The sequence below is a fragment of the Gorilla gorilla genome, chromosome 8 (genome assembly GCF_029281585.2).
Source record: "Gorilla gorilla gorilla isolate KB3781 chromosome 8, NHGRI_mGorGor1-v2.1_pri, whole genome shotgun sequence".
NCBI classification, from domain to species: domain Eukaryota; kingdom Metazoa; phylum Chordata; class Mammalia; order Primates; family Hominidae; genus Gorilla; species Gorilla gorilla.
In genome coordinates this window covers 30753752-30769327 of record NC_073232.2, presented here as the reverse complement: position 1 = coordinate 30769327, position 15576 = coordinate 30753752, and the positions used below count along the sequence as shown (strand labels likewise).

The following is a 15576-nucleotide window of genomic DNA, read 5'->3' as shown; positions in this document are numbered from 1 at the left end:
CTAATTTATTGAGAGTTTTTAGCATGAAGGGTTGTTGAATTTTGTCAAAGGCCTTTTCTGCATCTATTGAGATAATCATGTGGTTTTTGTCTTTGGTTCTGTTTATATGATGGATTACGTTTATTGATTTGCATATGTTCAACCAGCCTTGCATCCCAGGGATGAAGCCCACTTGATCATGGTGGATAAGCTTTTTGATGTGCTGCTGGATTCGGTTTGCCAGTATCTTATTGAGGATTTTTGCATTGATGGTCATCAGGGATATTGGTCTAAAATTCTCTTTTTTTGTTGTGTCTCTGCCAGGCTTTGGTATCAGGATGATGCTGGCCTCATAAAATGAGTTAGGGAGGATTCCCTCTTTTTCTGTTGATTGGAATAGTTTCAGAAGGAATGGTACCAGCTCCTCCTTGTACCTCTGGTAGAATTCGGCTGTGAATCCATCTGGTCCTGGACTTTTTTTGGTTGGTAGGCTATTAATTGTTGCCTCAATTTCAGAGCCTGTTATTGGTCTATTCAGAGATTTGACTTCTTCCTGGTTTAGTCTTGGGAGAGTGTATGTGTCGAGGAATTTATCCATTTCTTCTAGATTTTCTAGTTTATTTGCATAGCGGTGTTTATAGTATTCTCTGATGGTAGTTAGTATTTCTGTGGGATTGATGGTGATATCCCCTTTATCATTTTTTATTGCATCTATTTGATCTCTCTTTTCTTCTTTATTAGTCTTGCTAGCGGTCTATCAGTTTTGTTGATCTTTTCAACAAACCAGCTTCTGGATTCATTGATTTTTTTGAAGGGTTTTTTGTGTCTCTATCTCCTTCAGTTCTGCTCTGATCTTAGTTATTTCTTGCCTTCTGCTAGCTTCTGAATGTGTTCGCTCTTGCTTCTCTAGTTCTTTTAATTGTGGTAGGGTGTCAATTTTAGATCTTTCCCGCTTTCTCTTGTGGGCATTTAGTGCTATAAATTTCCCTCTACTCACTGCTTTAAATGTGTCCCAGAGATTCTGGTATATTGTGTCTTTGTTCTCATTGGTTTCAAAGAACATACTTATTTCTGCCTTCATTTCGTTATGTACCCAGTAGTCATTCAGGAGCAGGTTGTTCAGTTTCCATGTAGTTGAGCGGTTTTGAGTGAGTTTCTTTTTTTTTTTTTTTTTTTTTGAGACAGTCGCACTCTGTCACCCAGGCTGGAGTGCAGTGGCACGATCTCGGCTCACTGCAAGCTCTGCCTCCCAGGTTCACGCCATTCTCCTGCCTCAGCCTCCTGAGTAGCTGGGACTACAGGCACCCACCACCACGCTCGGCTAATGTTTTGTATTTTCAGTAGAGACGGGGTTTCACCGTGTTAGCCAGGATGGTCTGGATCTCTGACCTCATGATCTGCCCGCCTCTGCCTCCCAAAGTGCTGGAATTACAGGCGTGAGCCACCGCGCCCGGCGAGTGAGTTTCTTAATCGTGAGTTCTAGTTTGATTGCACTGTGGTCTGAGAGACAGTTTGTTATAATTTCTGTTCTTTAACATTTGCTGAGGAGTGCTTTACTTCCACCTGTGTGGTCAATTTTGGAATAAGTGCGATGTGTTGCTGAGAAGAATGTATATGATTTGGGGTGGAGAGTTCTGTTGATGTCTATTAGGTCTGCTTGGTGCAGAGCTGAGTTCAATTCCTGGATATCCTTGTTAACTTTCTGTCTCTTTGATCTGTCTAATGTTGACAGTGGGGTGTTAAAGTCTCCCATTACTATTGTGTGGCAGTCTAAGTCTCTTTGTATGTCTCTAAGTACTTGCTTTATGAATCTGGGTGCTCCTGAATAGGGTGCATATATATTTAGGATAGTTAGCTCTTCTTGTTGAATTGATCCCTTTACCATTACATAATGGCCTTGTCTCTTTTGATCTTTGTTGGTTTAAAGTCTGTTTTATCAGAGACTAGGATTGCAACCCCTGCTTTTCTTTTTTGTTTTCCATTTGCTTGGTAGATCTTCCTCCATCTCTTTATTTTGAGCCTATGTGTATCTCTGCACATGAGATGGGTCTCCTGAATACAGCACACTGATGGGTCTTGACTCTTTATCCAATTTGCCAGTCTGTGTCTTTTAATTGGAGCATTTAGCCCATTTACATTTAAGGTTAATATTGTTATGTGTGAATCTGATCCTGTCATTGTGATGTTAGTTGGTTATTTTGCTCGTTAGTTGATGCAGTTTCTTCCTAACCTTGATGGTCTTTACAATTTGGCATGTTTTTGCAGTGGCTGGTACCAGTTGTTCCTTTCCATATTTAGTGCTTCCTTCAGGAGCTCATTTAGGGCAGGCCTGGTGGTGACAAAATCTCTCAGCATTTGCTTGTCTGTAAAGGATTTTATTTCTCCTTCACTTATGAAGCTTAGTTTGGCTGGATATGAAATTCTGGATTGAAAATTCTTTTCTTTAAGAATGTTGAATATTGGCCCCCACTGTCTTCTGGCTTGTAGAGTTTCTGCCAAGAGATCAGCTGTTAGTCTGATGGGCTTCCCTTTGTGGGTAACCTGACCTTTCTCTCTGGCTGCCCTTAACATTTTTTCCTTCATTTCAACTTTGGCGAATCTGACAATTATGTGTCTTGGAGTTGCTCTTCTCAAGGAGTATCTTTGTGGCGTTCTCTGTATTTCCTGAATTTGAATGTTGGCCTGCCTTGCTAGGTTGGGGAAGTTCTCCTGGATAAAATCCTGAAGAGTGTTTTCCAACTTGGTTCCATTCTCCCCATCACTTTCAGGTTCACCAATCAGACGTAAATTTGGTCTTTTCACATAGTCCCATATTTCTTGGAGGCTTTGTTCATTTCTTTTTACTCTTTTTTCTCTAAACTTATCTTCTCACTTCATTTCGTTCATTTGATCTTCCATCACTGATACCCTTTCTTCCAGTTGATCCAATCAGCTACTGAAACTTGTGCATGCATCACGTAGTTCTCTTGCCATGGTTTTCAGCTCCATCGAGTCATTGAAGGTCTTCTCTACACTGGTTATTCTAGTTAGCCATTCGTCTAATCTTTTTACAAGGTTTTTAGCTTCTTTGCGATGGGTTCGAACATCCTCCTTTAGCTCGGAGAAGTTTGATCGTCTGAAGCCTTCTTCTCTCAACTCATCAAAGGCATTCTCCATCCAGCTTTGTTCCATTGCTGGCAAGGAGCTGTGTTCCTTTGGAGGAGGAGAGGCTCTCTGATTTTTAGAATTCTCAGCTTTTCTGCTCCGGTTTCTCCCCATCTTTGTGGTTTTATCTACCTTTGGTCTTTGATGATGGTGACGTACAGATGGGGTTTTGGTGTGGATGTCCTTTCTGTTTGCTAATTTTCCTTCTAACAGTCAGGACCCTCAGCTGCAGATCTGCTGGAGTTTGCTGGAGGTCCACTCCAGACCCTGTTTGCCTGGGTATCACCAGCGGAGGCTGCAGAACAGCGAATATTGCAGAACAGCAAATGTTCCTGCCTGATCGTTCCTCTGGAAGTTTTGTCTCAGAGGGGTACGCGGCCGTGTGAGGTGTCAGTTGGCCCCTACTGGGAGATGCCTCCCAGACAGGCTACTCGGGGGTCAGGGACCCACTTGAGGAGGCAGTCTGTCTGTTCTCATATCTCAAACTCTGTTCTGGGAGAACCACTACTCTCTTCAAAGCTGTCACACAGGGACATTTAAGTCTGCAGAGGTTATTGCTGTCTTTTGTTTGTCTGTGCCGTGTCCCCAGAGGTGGAGTCTACAGAGGCAGGCAGGCCTCCTTGAGCTGCAGTGGGCTCCACCCAGTTCGAGCTTCCTGGCCGCTTTGTTTACCTACTCAAGCCTCAGCAATGGCAGGCGCCCCTCCCCCAGCCTCGCTGCCATCTTGCAGTTCGATCTCAGACCGCTGTGCTAGCGATGAGCAAGGCTCCATGGGCGTGGGACCCTCCAAGCCAGGTGTGGAATATAATCTCCTGGTGTGCCGTTTGCTAAGACCGTTGGAAAAGCACAGTATTAGGGTGGGAGTGACCCAATTTTCCAGGTGCCGTCTTTCACAGCTTCCCTAGGCTAGGAAAGGGAATTCCCTGACCCTTTGCACTTCCTGGGAGAGGCAATGCCTCGCCCTGCTTCGGCTCACGCTTGGTGGGCTGCACCCACTGTCCTGCACCCACTGTCTGACAAGCCCCAGTGAGATGAACCCGGTACCTCAGTTGGAAATGCAGAAATCACCCGTCTTCTCTGTCACTCACACTGGGAGCCGTAGACTGGAGCTGTTCCTATTTGGCCATCTTGGAACACTCCCCAATTTTTTTTTCTTATAAGTACAGTTGTAATTAATCTGCAGTCTCTTGAATGAATATGCAAGTAAATAGCCCAGTTGTAAGCCCCTTGAAATGGGTAGGATAATACCTTGCATATACAAACTACCATTCTCAGTACAGTGATGTACTAAGTCAATACTTAATAAATCTTTGGTATTTGGGATAGTTCATTAGTAATGTGACATCCAGTGACCCACACGATATTTGAACTAAAAGGAAATCATGAATGCAATCCTTTTGTTTTATGGGCAGAGATGTAAAGTGGGAAGAAAACAGGATTTAAAAGGAAACCTGCCTTAGGTGTTCTGACTCTGGTATATGACTTTGCAGGTCCTCATATTGCTCTGAGCTTCAGTCAGTTTTTTCATCTGTAATATCAGCATTTTTTTTTTCTTTTTTGAGATGGAGTCTCACTCTGTCGCCCAGGCTGGAGTGCAGTGGTGTGGTGCCATCTTGGCTCACTGCAACCTCTGCCTCCTGGGTTCAAGCGATTCTCATGCTTCAGCCTCTCAAGTAGCTGGGACTACAAGTGTGCGCTACCACGCCCAGCTAATTTTTGTATTTCTTAGTAGAGGTGTGGTTTCACCATGTCGGCCAGGCTGGTCTTGAACTCCTGACCTCAGGTGATCCACCCGCCTTGGACTCCCAAAGTACTGGGATTACAGGCATGAGCCACCATGCCCAGCCTGTGATATCAATTTTACAAGGTAGTTGGGGATGAAACGTGACAGTCTTATGAAAATGTTTTGTTAATATGAGTGAACCATTATGCAATTGTAAATCACATTATCACTTTTGTTACAGATGTGAGTTTTAAAAAGAGATAAAGTAGGCCCAAAACTAGTTAATGTCAGCCCAGGCCTAGAACTCAGACTATTCTGACTCTTTCTTAGGCCATGTTTCCCTTTTGGTTTAGCAAAAACATGATTTCAAACCCTGCATATGTGGCAGCACTGTTCTTTGTCATACCTTGATCTGATAATATCTTCAAAGTGAAATCACTTGGTTTCCTGAGGTGCTGGGCTAAAGGAGGATAAATTTGAGAGCAAGGTATTTCATGTCCTGAGACATTGGCCAGTTTATGTGGCTATGCTCCTAAGTGATTCTGCAAGCAGTGGCTCTCACAGGTACCCTTTTGAATATTTGAACCACAGAAATATTCAAGGACTCATTATGCTCTAATGGAACACTTTTTCATCTTCTTTAGTGATTCATTAAGGCAAAGTATATTTTCAGATTACAGGAAACCTTTTCTTTCTATATCTCCTATTTAAGATTCTTATATAGTCTTTGGATCCTATTAGGTGTTCTATGTTACCAGTATACTGAATTTGTAATTTGTACTTACTCATCAGAGCCCTATATCTTACCTAAAGAATAGTGTCTACTTTAAACCCTGTATCTAATTTACCAGTTATAATCACATACACTTTGAATACTATTAATGGTATTCATAAAAGAACTGGTTTAGCTCATAGTCTGTGGTCTGGTGATGTTATCATACTGCCTAGTAAGCATTTATTTTATTACTCTGATTTATACTTATTAACTATACACTTATTATGTATAGTTAAGAATACAGCAAGTCAATAGAATGGTGATACCTGAGCTATTACATGTTAATGCGATTTAAAATTGCCTCCTTGTCTTAAAATTTGGGGAAACCATTAAAAAGAGAATAATATGGTGAATATGTGTTATGTTGTTACGGTGTTCACTGGTAGAGTAACAGTATCTACAAGACTACACAATTGTCTTTTTGCATAAGTGTTTTCTCCCAGGAAATAGCTATCCACATTGCTTATAGAGGTAATCAGTTAATCAGAGACCTTCTCTTTTAAAAGTTAAGATGAACACTGTTATCATCTCATATTTTTCTATCTAGACAGATAATCCACAGAAAAGTTTAAAGACATTAGAGAAATAACAAGAATGAGCACCACTGCTTTCTACCAGGTGGAAACATTTTTCAGGTGACTTATTTAGGAGGAGAAGGGAGAGGAGAAAAAAATAATTTTTCAAAGTGGTTTATTTAATGTTCAGGTAACAGAACATGCTTTGTATTTGAACGCTGTAGTAGTTCTTACTTGTAATGAGGGCTAAATTCAAGTGGAAAGTTGACCAAGAGTAAATTTAACAAATGAAAATAATGAACTTCACAGTTACATAATTTTTGTTACTAGAGTAATACTTGAAATATCACTGACAGCCAGAATTTGAAAAATATGACTTAAGGTTATTTTCCAGATTAAGTACTTATTTTATGAGTTACCTGAAGGTGCCAGAAATATGAATATATACTTTATATAGCTCAGAAAATTGGAAAATTCTTCTTTACGTTGAACAGAAATATGTAACCATGTAACTGTTGACTGATCCTAGCTCTGGCCTGTGAACTATAGTTTTCATTTTGCTGATTTAATTTTCTGTTAATTTCATCAGTGTTTTTACTAGAGGGAATGCAACCTATTTTAGTTTTTTTTCATTCACTCTATCCTTACCTATCATAAGTCACAAACTTACATCATAGGTCCCCAATTTCATAAGCATTCTAAAGATAAATTTGGGCATTAGGAAGAGGAGTTAGAAAGTGTTTTCTGCTTGGAATCACAATGTGGTGAAACATATTCCACCACAGTTACAATCCATGTGACTATTTATTAATACACATTGGACTGTCCAAAAGCCCACCCAAGCCAGTAGCCCAAATATTAGTTCCTCAGATACCAAAGAAGAAGAGGGAGGCCTCATCTGTGTGAAATCTATATAGGAATAAATGTCTTCTCCCAAGACGAGGCTACAAAAAAGTCCTATATCTTCTGAAACTGCACATGATATAAAAATAGAATGACTAGCTGAAAAATTTGTTATGTACTATCTGAGAAAATAAACACTAAACATTTTGAGAGTAAATTGGTACCCACTTTATTGAAAGTCATTCAGATCTAAAGGAGAGACATCAATCTGGTGATGAGCGTGGTCATGGAAGATGAATTTACTTTCCCAAAGTGACTTACTATCTTACTGAGTCACCCTAGGCATTGAGCTTTATATTAGACCACTACTTATTAGGAAACTTCTTTCTCTACCTAGAATCATAAATGATCATTTGAGGATGCCAAACCTGCCCCCAAACAAAAATATTTTGCCATCATCTGCCATGGATATGGCTCTTCCCAAGACAAAATCTAGTGAGAAGGGAAATTCTCAAAAAAAAAAAAAAAAAAAAAAAAAACCACTTGCAGTTAACATTTTTATGAAACTGTCTTATGACAGCATGAGATGTAGAGTTTGCAAAGTAACTTGAATATTAACACTGGACCACACAGAATTGGAAAATCGACTGTGCTTTGCTTCTATCTAACGAACCTGTTATAAGTTGCCTTTTAAGTGAGAAAAAAAAAGGTATGGCCGTAAAATGACAATAGCGACATCACATCGTTTCCATTATTTGACAATAATGATCTGAAGGACTCAGATTATGTGTGATGGGTAAGCTAAATTGTGATAGATGCTGTATTCAGAATCTACTACCAGCATAAGGCGACTCTTAACTATTCTCAAACTGAGTCCTTGACTCTGTAGAAACAGGACTCAGAGTTTGTTCTTGACAATGTATCAGGAAACCTTAAGTCAGTAAAGGCTATGTTCTAATACTAGAATATCAATGCTAGGTGAATGATTCTCTAAGGTAATTCATCCCCATGTGCCATTGGAATTTGTTTACTGGGCAGGATTCTGATGTTAGGAATCTATTTGGCTATAAGAAAATATATTAATATGTTTAGGCCGGGCACGGTGGCTCACGCCTGTAATCCCAGCACTTTGGGAGACTGAGGCGGGCGGATCACGAGGTCAGGAGATCGAGACCATCCTGGCTAACATGGTGAAACCCTGTCTCTACTAAAAAATACAACAAAAATTAGCTGGGCATGGTGGTGGGCACCTTTAGTCCCAGCTACTCAGGAGGCTGAGGCAGGAGAATGGCGTGAACCCAGGAGGCGGAGCTTGTAGTGAGCCGAGATTGCGCCGCTGCACTCCAGTCTAGGCGACAGAGAGGAGAAAATATATTAATATGTTTAATATGTTAGTTTTTCATATAAGATGAAAAAACAATGTGTATGAAAGGCTGTAGCATGACTTTAAGGTGTTAGAGAGTTATATGAATCTCAGGTTATGAGATTCTGAGGTCACGTGTATTTGTGACTTTGCCAGTTGACCTCAAATGAAAAGTTTATATGAATTCCTTGTGTGATCATATATGTCACAACTTATGGATCCAGGCAGGAAGCAGAGAAAAATTTAAATTCTACAAGATAAACCGTAAGCTTTTCTTAGAATTATACTACTGTGCTTGATTTATTATTTAGGTAAAATGCAATATATTCTGTATCTTTATACATCTTTATGTGTCCTCTAGTAATCTTTGTAGCAAAAAAAAAAAAATTACTAAAGAGGGACATTTATAAAAAGGCCATTTCAGGAAGATATAACAATTATAAATATGTGTGCGCCTGATAACAGAACACCAAAATACGTAATGCAAAAACTGACAGAATTGAAGGAAGAGATGGACAGTTAAACAATAATGGTTGGAAATTTCAATACCTCCCTTTCACCTAACATACTTCTAAAACACGCCATCTAACAATAGAATATACATTTTTCTTTACACATGGAACATTGTCCAGGATAGACTATATGCTAGGACATCAACAAACGTCAATAAGTTTAAAAGGATAGAAATAATACACAGTATGTTCTTTAATTCCAGTAGAATGAAATTAGAAATCAATATCAGGAAAAAAAAATCTGGGCAAATCAACAGATGTTTGGGAATTAACACACTCCTAAATAATCAGTGGATCATGGAAGAAATCATGAGGGAAATTGGAATATTATCAGAGATGAATGAAAATAAGACATGATGTACCAAGACTCAAGGAATGCAGCTAGCACACTTCTTAGAGGGAAATTTATAGCTATAAATGCCTATGTAAGAAAGAAGAAAGATCTCAAATCATTAACCTTTCCACCTTAAGACACTAGAAAGAGAACAAACTATACCTAAAGCACACAGAAAAAAGAAAATAACAAAAAGCACGGCAGTGATGTGGTTTGGATCTGTGTCTCCACCAATTCTATATTAAACTGTAATCCCCAGTGTTGGAGGTGGGTCCTTTTGGGAGGTGATTGGATCATGGGGTTGGATTTCCCCCTTTGGTGTTGTTCTCAGGATAGAGGTCTCACAAGATCTGGTTGTTTAAAAGTATGCACCATCTCCCCCTCGCTCTCTGTTCCTCCTGCTCTGGCCATGTGAAGTGCTGCCTCCTAGTTTGCCTTCTGCCGTGATTGTAAGTTTCTTGAGGCTTCCCCAGAAGCCAAGCAGATGCTGCCACGCTTCCTGTACAGCTTGTGAAACCATGAGCCAATTCAGTATCTTTTCTTTATAAATTACCCAGTCTCAGGCATTTCTTTATAGCCATGCGAGAGCGGACTATTACAAGCAGAAATGGAAGAAATAGAGAACAATAAAGAAATAGAGAAAATCAGTGAAACCAAAAGCCGATTCTTGGAAAATATCAAGAAAATTAACATGCATTTAAGTAAGTAATTAACCAAGAAAAAAAGAGAAAGGACTCAAATTTCTAGGGTCAAAAAAAGGACATTACTGCCAATCTTATATAAATAAAAAGGATTATAAAGGAATACAATCATGAATAAATGTATGTCAAGAAATTAGATGGCTATTTTTCTAATAGAAGTGAAATGAATAAATTCCTGGAAAGACACAAACTGCTAAAACTGAATCAGAAACAGACCATTTTAATAGATAGACATAATTAGTAAAAAGGTTGAATTAGTTATCAAAAACCTATACATAATGAAAAGTCCAAGTCCAGATAGTTTCACCACTGAATTCTACCAAACATTTAAAAAATTCCAGTGCTCTCAAAAAAAAAAAAAAAAAAAGAAGAGGGGTGAATATTTCTCATCTCATTTTATGATGGCAGTATTACCTTGGTGCAAAACCAAAGACATCACAAGAAAACTACAGACCAATGTTTTTATAAATATGGATGCAAAAAAATCTCAAAAAATACCACCAAACTGAATTCGGCAACTTATAAAAAGAATTATCACCATGAAGCTGGGCATGGTGGTATGCAACTGTAGTTGCAGCTCCTCAGGAGGCTAAGCAGGGGGAATCCCTTAAGCCCAGGAATTGAAGGATTCAGTGAGCTTTGATCACACCGCTGTACTTCAGCCTGGGTGAAGATTTATCTAAAAACAAACAAACAAACAAAAAACATTTATTACCATGATCAAGTGGCATTTAACCATGGAACACAAGGTTGGTTAAACATCTCAAGATCAATTAATGTAAATACCTCATGTCAATAGAATAAAAAGCAGTATCACACGATCATCTCAAGAGAAGTGTTTGAGCCGGACTCAGTGGCTCCCACCTGTAATACCAACGCTTTGGGAGGCCAGGGCAGGCTGATCACCTGAGGTCAGCAGTTCAAGATCAGCCTGGCCAATGTGGTGAAACCGTATCTCTACTAAAAATACAAAATATAGCCAGGTGTGGTGGCACGCATCTGTAATCCCAGCTACTCGGGAGGCTGAGGCAGGAGAATCACTTGAACCCAGAGGCAGAGGTTGCAGTCAGCTGAGATCGTGCCATTGCACTGCAGCCTGGGCAACAGAGGGAGACTGCGTCTCAAAAAAAAAAAAGTGTTTGACAAAACCCAACACCCTTGCACTATAAAAACACTCAGCAGACTAGGAATAAAAAAGAAGTATCTCAACCAGATAAAAGACCATCTACTAAAAACCCACAACACCATGTTTACTGGTGAAAGAATGCTTTCCTGCTAAGATCAAGAACAAAATAAGGATGTCTGCTCTTGCTTCTTCTATTCAGCATTGTACTGAAGTCTTAGCCAGGGCATTTAGGCAAGAAAAAGGAATAAGATGGAAAAAAAAAAGTAAAATTATCTATTTGCAGATGGCATGATTTTATATATAGAAAATCTTGAGAAATGCACTAAAAAAAATTGGAACTAATAAATGAGTTTAGCAAGGTTGCAGGATACATAGCAATATTACAAAAATCAGTTTTATTTTTTATACATTTACAATGAACAACTTGAAAATGAAATTAATAATTACATTCATAATTGCATCAAAAAGAATAAAATACTTAGGAATAAATTAAAAGAAGTGAAAAACTTTAACTTTGAAAACTATATAACATTGTTGAAAGAAATTAAAGTCTAATTTAATTTGGAACTCTTAAGTCTTCCTGACCTTAGATTTGGCAGAGGATTCTTAGATATGACACCAAAGGCACAAGCAACCAAAAGCTTCAAAATTAAAAAAATAGATAAATTGGACCTCAGCAAAATTAAAAACTTTTGTGAGTCAGAGGACACCATCAAGAAAGTGAAAAGGCAACCCAAAGAATGGGAGAACTTATTTGCACATCTTATGTCTGATAAAAGTATATGTACCCAGAGCACATCAAGAATCTTACAACTCTGGCCAGGCATGGTGGCTTACGCCTGTACTCCCAGCACTTCGGGAGGCCGAGGCGGGCGGATCACCTCAGGTCAGGAGTTTGAGACCAGCCTGACCAACACGGTGAAACCCCATCTCTACTAAAAATACAAAAAATTAGCTGGGCATGTTGGCACATGCCTGTAGTCCCAGTTACTTGCGAGGCTGAGGTGGGAGAATCACTTGAACCTTGGAGGCGGAGGCTGCAGTGAGTCGAGATCATGCCACTGCACTCCAGCCTGGGCGACAGAGCTAGACTCCATCTCAAAAAAAAAAAAAAAAAAAGGAAGAAAAAAATAATCTTACAACTCAATAATAAAAAGTTAAATGACCCACATAAGCAATGGATACAGGATATGAATAGATATTCCTCCAAGGAAGATACACAGATGTCCAATAAACACATGAAAAAATGCTCAGCATCAGTCATTAATTATTAACTATTAAGTTAGGGACCTGTTAGAAGGTGTTATATTAGTTTGGTCAAGTGAGAATGAAGGACTAGTGCAGGTGGTGGAGGTCTGAGAGAGAAGGGAACAAATGGAATTGAACTGTGAAGCAACTGGTTGGGGAAGGAGAGAAAAAATCCAAAAATGGACTCTTAGATTTTGAGCCTAAGTGACTTGGATGATAAAACTATTAAGGAATGGAGGAAAAGCAGAGAAGTTGTTTTATTGGAAAAACTGATGAGTTTAGGCCGGGCGCAGTGGCTCACGCCTGTAATCCCAGCACTTTGGGAGGCCGAGGTGGGTGGATCACCTGAGGCTGGGAGTTCAAGACCAGCCTGACCAACATGGAGAAACCCCATCTCTACTAAAAATACAAAATTAGCCGGGCATGGTGGCTCATGCCTGTAATCCCAGCTACTCAGGAGGCTGAGGCAGGAGAATTGCTTGAACCTGGGAGGCAGAGGTTGTAGTGAGCTGGAATCGCTCCATTGCACTCCAGCCTGGGCAACAAGAACGGAAACTCTGTCTCAAAAAAAAAAAAAAAAAGAAAAGAAAAGAAAAACTGATGAGTTTAGTTTTTGGTTTGGTTAGTTTCAGGAACTAGGAGACCTCTGAGAGATTTAATGGCAGTTAGAAAGTGAAGCCATGTAGTACAGCAGAAAGAGCACTTGGCTTGTTTCTTCTTCTATAAAATGAAAGATTTGGATTTAAAAGGTGGTTATGTTATAGTGATCGAGAGCAAAAATTTTAGATCCCTGCTTGTTTTAGCTTTTCACTAACTGTTTAACTTGGATATATTATTTATTCTTCCTGGGCCTCAGATTCTGTAAAATCAGGATAACAATTCTATGCCTACCTCATATTGCTACTGTGAGGAATATGTGCACACACACAACTTATTTAGAACAGTGCCTATTGCATAGTAAGCTTAATGTTACGTAGGTGAAGTCCTTTTCAGATCTGAGGATCCATTGTTGCGTGGTCAGTTTCTATGAGACTGGCATTCCAAGGTAGAAGTCAGGGCCAGAGACGTAGGTTAATAATTTCTTTTGAAAAGTATTATTGAATAGCTGGGATGAGATACCAGAGTAGAAAGTGGAAAGAACATGAATGGCAAGGGTAGAATGTTGAGGAACACTTCTATTAGGGAACAAGAGGCAGGAGTATATAGGAGAGGCCAGTGGAGGAACATTCAGAGAAAGAAGGAAAACTAGGACATATTCTCATGAATGCCAAGTGGAATAGAAAAGATAAGGTCAAGGGAAGATTTAGAGTAGACTACTTGAGCTAAGTTTGAAGATTTATGGGATGCATCTCATGGACAGGGGAAGTTGAAGATGAAAGCAAGTAATTGATGGAGCACAGTTCTGTGAGGATTCAAGGGGCAGATTTAGCCTCAAGGGGAAGGAATGCATTTATTTCTTTGAATTAGGATAAAAGAGGTAATGGATATATGGTGGGGCAATCAAATTTTTGAGCTGGGAAATTCAGAAGTCAAGGAAGCTCATGTTGGATAACTTCAGTTTGTTTACATTAAATAGGAAGCAAGGTCATCTGTAGAGAGAGTGGAAGGTAGGGAACAAAATTGAAAAGTGTTTCCAAGCAGCTTTAAATGTTCTAATTCTGCTCTTTGTATGAATGGAAAACAAATGATCTATTTCAATTATAACAGGTAATATTTACTGAGCCTTTACTGTCTGCCAGGTATCATGCTAAGTGTTTGTTTCAAACTGAAAACATCCGTTAAGAGGCAAATGGTAGTGGTATCCACACATTACAGAGGGTAATATATGAAACAGAGAAGGATGGAAAATTGCTGTCTGTTACCCAGCTGAGAGGTGGAACCAAGACTGAAGAGCAGATCTGCCTGACTCTCGGCTCTTAACGATCATGCTTTCTGACGTTTTACTTTCAAATTTCATTAAAGCCATGAAGTGTTGGTTCAAGAATATACATGGATTAATGGGATAGAGAAATATAGAAAAATATAATAGCACATGTTTACGGCCAAACATAACTTTAATGAAATTCATATTTTAAATAAATGGAAAGGATGGCTTGTTAGATAAGTGCATTAGGGCAATTAACTATTCATTTGAAAAAAATTAATAACTTTAACCCCGTATTTCTTAAAAATATACAATAGAAGTCTGAACAGTGGTTGTCTGTGGCAGGATAGAGATTGCATGAAGGGCACAAGGGAACTTTCTGGAGTAATAGGAATGTTCTGTAATTTTTTTTTTTTAAGATGGAGTCTGGCTCTGTTGCCCAGGCTGGAGTGCAGTGACACAATCTCAGCTCACTGCAACCTCTACCTCCTGGGTTCAAGCAGTTCTGCTGCCTCAGCCTCCCAAATAGCTGGGATTACAGGCGTGTGCCACCATGCCTGGATAATTTTTGTATTTTTAGTAGAGACAGGTTTTGCTATATTGACCAGGCTGGTCTCGAACTCCTGACCTCAAGTGATCTGGCTGCCTCGGCCTCCCAGAGTGCTGGGATTACAGGCATGAGCGACTGTGCCTGGTCAATATTCTGTAATTTGATTGTGATGTTGGTTACATAGGCAGAGATTTTTGGTCAAAACTCATCAAATTGCACATTTAAAGTCTGCACATTACACTCTGTAAATTTTATCTCAGTTTTAAAAAAGAAAGCCAAGTGCAGTGGCTCATGCTTGTAGTCCCAGCTACTCAGGAGGCTGAGGTGGGAGGATCATTTGAGCCTAGGAGTTACAGGCCATTCTGGGCCACATAGCAAGACTGCAACATAGCAACATCTCTTTAAAAACAAACAAACAAAATAAGTTGACAGAGAAAGAGAGGATAAAAGAAAAATAAGGCAATTCTGTATGTAGATCTCAAAGACATTGTTAAATGAAGAAAGAGCAAGCTATAGAATGAGACATGAAATATGATACCATTTATATAAAGCAACAAAATTACCACCAGACCAAATTCTTTCTGTGGATCCACACTCATATGTGTAAAGGTATCATGGTTCTTGGGTGCAGCTGCCCCACTCCACCAACAGATTCTTCCTCCAATGTCAATCTCAGATGCTCTTAGGGTTTCCTTCCAGGTTGCAGAAAGGAAGGACTTTTATCTTATAACACTATTAGCATAAATGTCATTTTCCCCACTGATTGCAATACTCAGTGGTAGAATATTCTCCAGTGAAGAAAGATATTCCATTTCTGGAAATTCTAGGTTTAAAAAATGACCTGTTTGCATAATGAAAGTAGTATCTTTTTATTTTATTTATTTATTTTTTTTAGGCAG

At 39.3% G+C, this 15576-nt stretch overlaps 1 protein-coding gene across 2 annotated transcripts in view; it reads left to right on the top strand.

The window, feature by feature from the left end:
• The window catches only part of DNAJC1 (DnaJ heat shock protein family (Hsp40) member C1), a 244355-nt gene that overhangs the window by 218325 nt on the left and 10454 nt on the right, over positions 1–15576 (top strand). The window lies entirely within an intron of this gene.